At 46.4% G+C, this 6,000-nt stretch overlaps 1 protein-coding gene across 1 annotated transcript in view; it reads right to left on the reverse strand.

The window, feature by feature from the left end:
- The window catches only part of ELOVL7 (ELOVL fatty acid elongase 7), a 55,165-nt gene extending 49,617 nt beyond the window's left edge, over positions 1-5,548 (reverse strand). The window contains exon 1 of the mRNA XM_072859035.1: positions 5,466-5,548. The gene's annotated coding sequence lies outside the window, so the exon portion shown is untranslated. The remainder of the gene's footprint in view (positions 1-5,465) is intronic.
- Between the last annotated feature and the right edge of the window lie 452 nt (positions 5,549-6,000).

A 6,000-nucleotide genomic window follows, 5' to 3' on the forward strand; every position in this document is an offset into this window, starting at 1 on the left:
AGCTTACTTCATTAGCCTCTTAGCTTTTGTACACAGTGTCTTCTACACATCTCAGTCACAAGAGACAAGGGTGGACAGGGCACTTCCAAAGTGCATTACAATAATTTAATTAAGCTTGTCAGACCCATTCTGTACAGTTAAAAGTCTCAAAAATTAATCTTTTATTTCAGTTTTGAAAAGACAAGCCACAAAACTCTGACTACAAAAGTGATTAAAGAATGTATTTAATCCAGATATTTCCAACAGTGCATCTAAGCAAATAAAAAAAGGATTGTAGTGGATGTTATAAATGCAAACACTGTAAAATACACTAAAGTATTCAATTGCAATATACCCGAATTTAAGTAATTTTCACCTGTACAGGAGAAGGCAACATTATCAGCCACTACTTCTCTGAAAAGACTATAGACATTTCCATGCTGCCCATCCCCATCTATTCATAAGGCCACATGGTAAACAAATACCACAGTATTTACTTAACAGAATAAATGAGCACATCTGACCTATAATCCTGATATTCTTGATGCTTCAGCCAATACCTTTTAATTAAAAACAAAAACAAAGAACATTTTACTAAAAGAAAACAAATTAAAATATTGGCTGTAAAGTCCTTACAAAAAAAAAAAAAAATCAGATACGTTTGACAAATACTGTATTTCAAAACTTAACTAAACAGAAACGCTTTTTTTCCCCCTCAAAAAGATCCTCCACTGGCAACAACAGTTCTAAACCAAGAAGTTTCCCCTTCCCAGTTGCCTTGCACTCTGCTCAGGTACACATCAAAAAACATCAGCATCAACTACTGGTAACACTTTCCAGGCACTTTACTTTTTAATAGATCAGGCAAAACCCAATTTAAAAAACAAACAAACAAACCACTTGTCACCTCAAGTAACTTTCAGGCACAGCACCAACGTGAACCACACCTGTACTCTAAAAGAGTACAGAAAAGCATTGAATCAGGGCTTTTTTGACTTTTTCTTTAAGCCGTTTCAGGATTAATGATACAACACAAATTATTTCGAAACCAACAAACTGACCTTTGTGTTTCAGACTCCAGCAAGAGTTGTCCCCTTCTTTTGTTAGAAAACAAAGAATAAAAGGAATAGTCATTCTTAGTAAGCTGTTTTTTATAGCAAAGAGCTTGCTTTGGGATGGATAGGCTTTACAAGTAGTTTTTAAAAGATTTGTGTGGTAGCTCAGGATTCAAAGTTAAAAATGCTACTGAAATTCAGTTCCTCGGATTCTCATCTGGTACCAAGATAACAACCAAGACACTTTTACACCTGTGCTGCTCTAAACTGCATATTCTTCTCACATTACTCAATTTATGAACTACTTATAGGTCTTTTCTAGTCAACAGCTTCAGTGATAAAACGTTTTGTGTGACCATCATAAGTAGACAGAACATAAATAGCAAAATACATGCAGAAAAAAATAATTAAAAAAAAATCAAGACATACATCAACAGACACATGGAAAGCATTTTACTACATGATTTTAGTAAAAAAAAAAAAAACCAAAACACCACACCACAAAAAAACTCCCAAAACCACAAAACAACCCCCCAAAAAACCCGAACAAACAAACCACACACACTGTTCAACATTTCCAGTTCAATGGTCAGCATTAAACACTGAAACCAAAGACAGGTAAAGAAAAGAGACATCTGAGTTGCTCTGGTGTCTCTCATCAGGGTAAACTTATATATTTAATTTCAGCTGAAATAATTTCTATTACTTTTTGGATTTCAACTAAGTATCAGAAGGACAGAAAAATTCTTAACTGCTTCATCACTTGCAACTTTTCAAAACTTCTTGTAAATTGAACACGTGACAACAGGCTACAGAAAATAAAACTGTACTGCATGACCCTCTGGCTTTCATTTTCTTGCCTTTAAAAAAAACAACATTAAAAAAAGTACAATCAGGCTTACAAAATGAATTATTTATTTTGTTAATGCTGTGGTTTTGTTCTAATAATCTGATATTTTCAAGTAGTAAAAGGCTTAATTTTCACCATTTAGGCTGCATTTGCCCTCTGTAGATGCAGCACTGAGCCTGGGTACTGGAGGAAGGCCCTTGGGAAAGTACATAGGACCTGCTTGCTAGCACTGTACAACCATGCAGAGTAACTACCCCACTTTTAAATAACATTTAAAGTAATTTTAAGTGAGCAGAAAGCTCCTAAAATTAAACCTAAAACAACCGTGAAGCTTTTGTGACATGCTTTAAATCTTTTTTATGGCAACAATTATTCTTAGTGTTTGGATAGCCTCTGTTTGAGTTTCCCAGTACTTAGCTCCCATCCCTTTCTGCCTCGGGGGTGGCTTCCAAGCACAGAACAGCTTTCTCCTAAATACTCAGAAAGGCCTACCAGAACTGCTGTTTGAAGCATCCATAAATTGCAATAGAGAAAAAAGTAATCAAATCTGTCAGTTTTCAAACTTAATATGTACTTGGGCAACGGGGAAACCAATGAAAAACTGCACCTGCGTGTGTGTCACCTACTGTGACTTCAGGAAAGAAAACCAGAACAGTGAAAAGCCGCTGTGAGGGTCAGAGTAATAGTGAGAGGAATGGAGTATTTCTTCCTTTTCAGCTACCCAGGATTTGGGAAGTAGCTTAAAGCTTCAGACATCCACTAGTCTGAAATCAGTATTAAAGTTGGGCTATAAAATTATTTTTTATAAAATTGTGCTGTGCCACTGAATATGACATCACCCCATCTATTCATCCTTGCCTGTGTGCCATAGCTCTACTATCCATAGTTTACAAATTGTCCTTAATCCACTTCAGACAAAGCAAGTCAGATTAGTTTACTCCACAGTTGAGAGCTAAACTATCTAATTTCAGCTGGGGCAGACCAGGGAGCTTGCACCAGCCTTCACCAGGAGAATTACGGGGCAGCAGCCTCTGGCAGCAATGCCGGGGCAGAGAGGTGTCAGGGAGGGAGAGATGCCACCTGAAGTCTGCAAAACTAGATCCAGAATACGACAAACAAACATGATTTCAACAAACAGCTAACAAAGATCCAGGAAGGGATCCCAGCTCCCTTCTACTTCCTGCACCTGAACACGGCACAGAGGCGACATCCTCCCACTTCCCTCGCCGCACATGCGCCTGTCCCTCCTCACCCCTCTGCCTCACTCCGCATCTGCCCACACCTCCAGAAATCTGTATGTTAAGCAACTGGGCAGGGGCAGGCCCGAGGAAGAGATAAGATAAGTGTTAAACCAGAAGTACTGAGTAGAAGTAGATTCATGAGGAAGAGCAGGAGTACAAGGTAGGGGGAAAAAAAAAAAAAAGTTTCCCGGTTTATTGCAGCAGAGTGAAACAAAGCCAGGAAGGGCACAGCATGGCAAGGGGAGCACACTCAGCAAAGGCCATCAAGTCGTGTCACGTCAGGATACAGAAATGTACCCGATTAGTCCTTTTACTGGTATGTAATTAGTTGATAGGTATTTCATGGTATTCAGCAAGCTTCATAACTAGTCAAATCCTATTTGGCATGTATTACTTGACTAATGCCATGGCATCTTTCCCAACACATTCCATGAATATTGCTTCCTGTACCATAACCTGCCTCACTCTACCGGTAAATAAATACTATTTAATAGAAAGTGGATTGACACATTATAATGAAATACCATAAAGCTGCATTATTCCCTGCACTTGCAACAGAGGTGCTGCCTAGGAAGACTTTAAGCCTACGTTTGGCTAGGTTTTCATATCCTAGGTCTTTGTACTTTTTCTTCAAACAAACATGTAAGTACAAGTGCACCCATTCCTCAGTGAAGCATTTTCAGGGTACGTCCACACTGCCTAACGCTGTGTTGATACACAACGATGCTACCTCTACCCAAGGCAGCTCAAATGCTTCCCAGGCAGCACCCCAGATGCTGAGCAGCAGAGTAAGTCAGGCAGCGTGCAGTTCCCAGGCTGCTCCCAACAACCAGAAAAACTTGTTCAAACTTCTCCCACACGGCAACGTTCAGTACAGACCTACACGTGGGTCTGGGAAGGACTGAGTTACAGTGGAGTAAGGAAGAGGGTATCCATACACAGCTATAAGGTTTCTGGTTTGTCTGAACAGCTTTAGTTAACTTATCTTGATTTCCTACACAAGCAAGCAAAGAAATCAGCAAGAGTTGGTCTGCAGCCTTACTACACCTTTTCAAGCATCACCCAATTCTATCCTAGCAGCAGTGAGGCCCAAAACTCAACCAAAGCATCAACATACTTACAACATATTTACAAATTAAGTATCAACATACTTACAATGCTCAAACAACGCATGCAACATCCATGGTTGCAAAGGGCAAGTCCAAGAGACTGGCCCAATGCAGCCTCGTCAGCCACACGTGCTGGCATGCACCTGCTTCCTCAGCTCACGGCCTTGCTGCTGCCAGTCCTTGGGGACGGACCCTCTATGCGCAGCAGCAGACCTGTCTCCTCCAAGGAGGAAGGCAGCAAGCCAGACAACCGCCCCACTTTCAACTTGCTAGACAACCCCTGACTAGACATCATCCCTCCAGCCCTACATTTTAAATATCATCATCTTAACCACATGGGCCACACCTCTCCCCTGGCTGCCTCCAACCTTTGCCCCTGCAGAGAAAGAGGCTTCCATCTCTTGACATCTAGGACCACTCTTCTCTCTGGGGTGTGGATGGGGGAAAAGGCATTATTTCAAGAATAAAATCCCTGATGCAGCCTCCTGTGCAAGGCGGAGGCCATCCCCATGCCTCATCCTTGGTGTGACTTGTTCTTCAAGACAGGAAGATGAGCTCAGTGCATATGGGGCATAGCCAGAGGGCTTAGAGGGACAGGCGCTGTAGCGAATAGCCAGAGAGTTTAAGGGGATAGACACCGCAGGGTGTGGGGCGCAGCCAGAGAACTTGGGGGCCAGGCACTGCAGGGTGTGAGGTGCAGCCAGGGGGTTTGGGTGAAAGGCACAGTGGGGCACAGACAGGGGTTTGGGAGACAGATGTGGGCGCAGCCAGGAGTTTGGGGAGACAGGGACAGCAAGGCTCAGCCAGAGGGTTTGGGGGAAAGGTGCAGTGGGGCACAGACGGAGACAGGGACCAGGGATGCGGGTGCAGCCTGAGGATGGAGGGAAGAGGCACAGCCGGGGATATGCGGGAGAGGCATGGGGGGTGCGGGCACAACCAGGGAGTTTAGGGGGTAGGTGGGCAAGAGGCATCCCGGGGCCCAGCCCCATCCCCAACCCGCCCAGCCCTGCGCGCACAAGCGCGGGAGAGACCCCGCACAGGGACGGCGGAGGCCGGAGGGACACGCACCCGACTCGACCCTCCCCAACACCACCCCGGACCCTGCGCCCGCCACGCCACGCCACGCCACGCCACGCGGCCGCAAAGGCTAGCGGGCGGCAGGGAGGGAGGCGGCGGGCACCCGGTGCCCTCCCGCACCCCGCAGTTTCCCGCTCTCGCCGGGACCACTCACGCGGCAGCAGCACAGCCCCACCCGTCCCCACAGCCGCCGGGCAGCAACTGCGCGGTGAAGCGGGGCGGCCCGGCCCGGCCCCGGCCCCCGCCCCCGCCGCTGCGGCACCGCCCTCCGCCGCGCTCACACCCACACTCGCGCCCGGGGCCGCGTCGGCGGTACTGAGTCACCAGCCCCACCGCTGTCTTTCCCGCCCCCTCTAGAGAGGAGGAGGGGGGTTTCGGGCACTGTTTGACATCTGCGCCCAGAGGCGGGCGAGCAGCCCGCAGCGGGAAGCCGTGCCGACCTCCACAGCCTCGGGGGCTGCCCCTTCCCCCGCGGCCGGGCTCCCTGGGGAACCGGGCGGGGGATCGAGACTAAGAATAGGAAAAAGACAACTGATTTCCTCCCTGTTGCGATATCCACTGCTGTGGTGTTCAGGGGTTTCTCCAGACGCCCCTAGATCTCTCACTAGCGCTTTCTGCGAGCACGGAGAAGTCCGAATTGCAGCGCGGCTTCTTGATGCTGAGGGATTGGTGGCAACTAAGGGTCACTC

This window comes from Ciconia boyciana, chromosome 4 (genome assembly GCF_034638445.1).
Source record: "Ciconia boyciana chromosome 4, ASM3463844v1, whole genome shotgun sequence".
NCBI lineage: Eukaryota > Metazoa > Chordata > Aves > Ciconiiformes > Ciconiidae > Ciconia > Ciconia boyciana.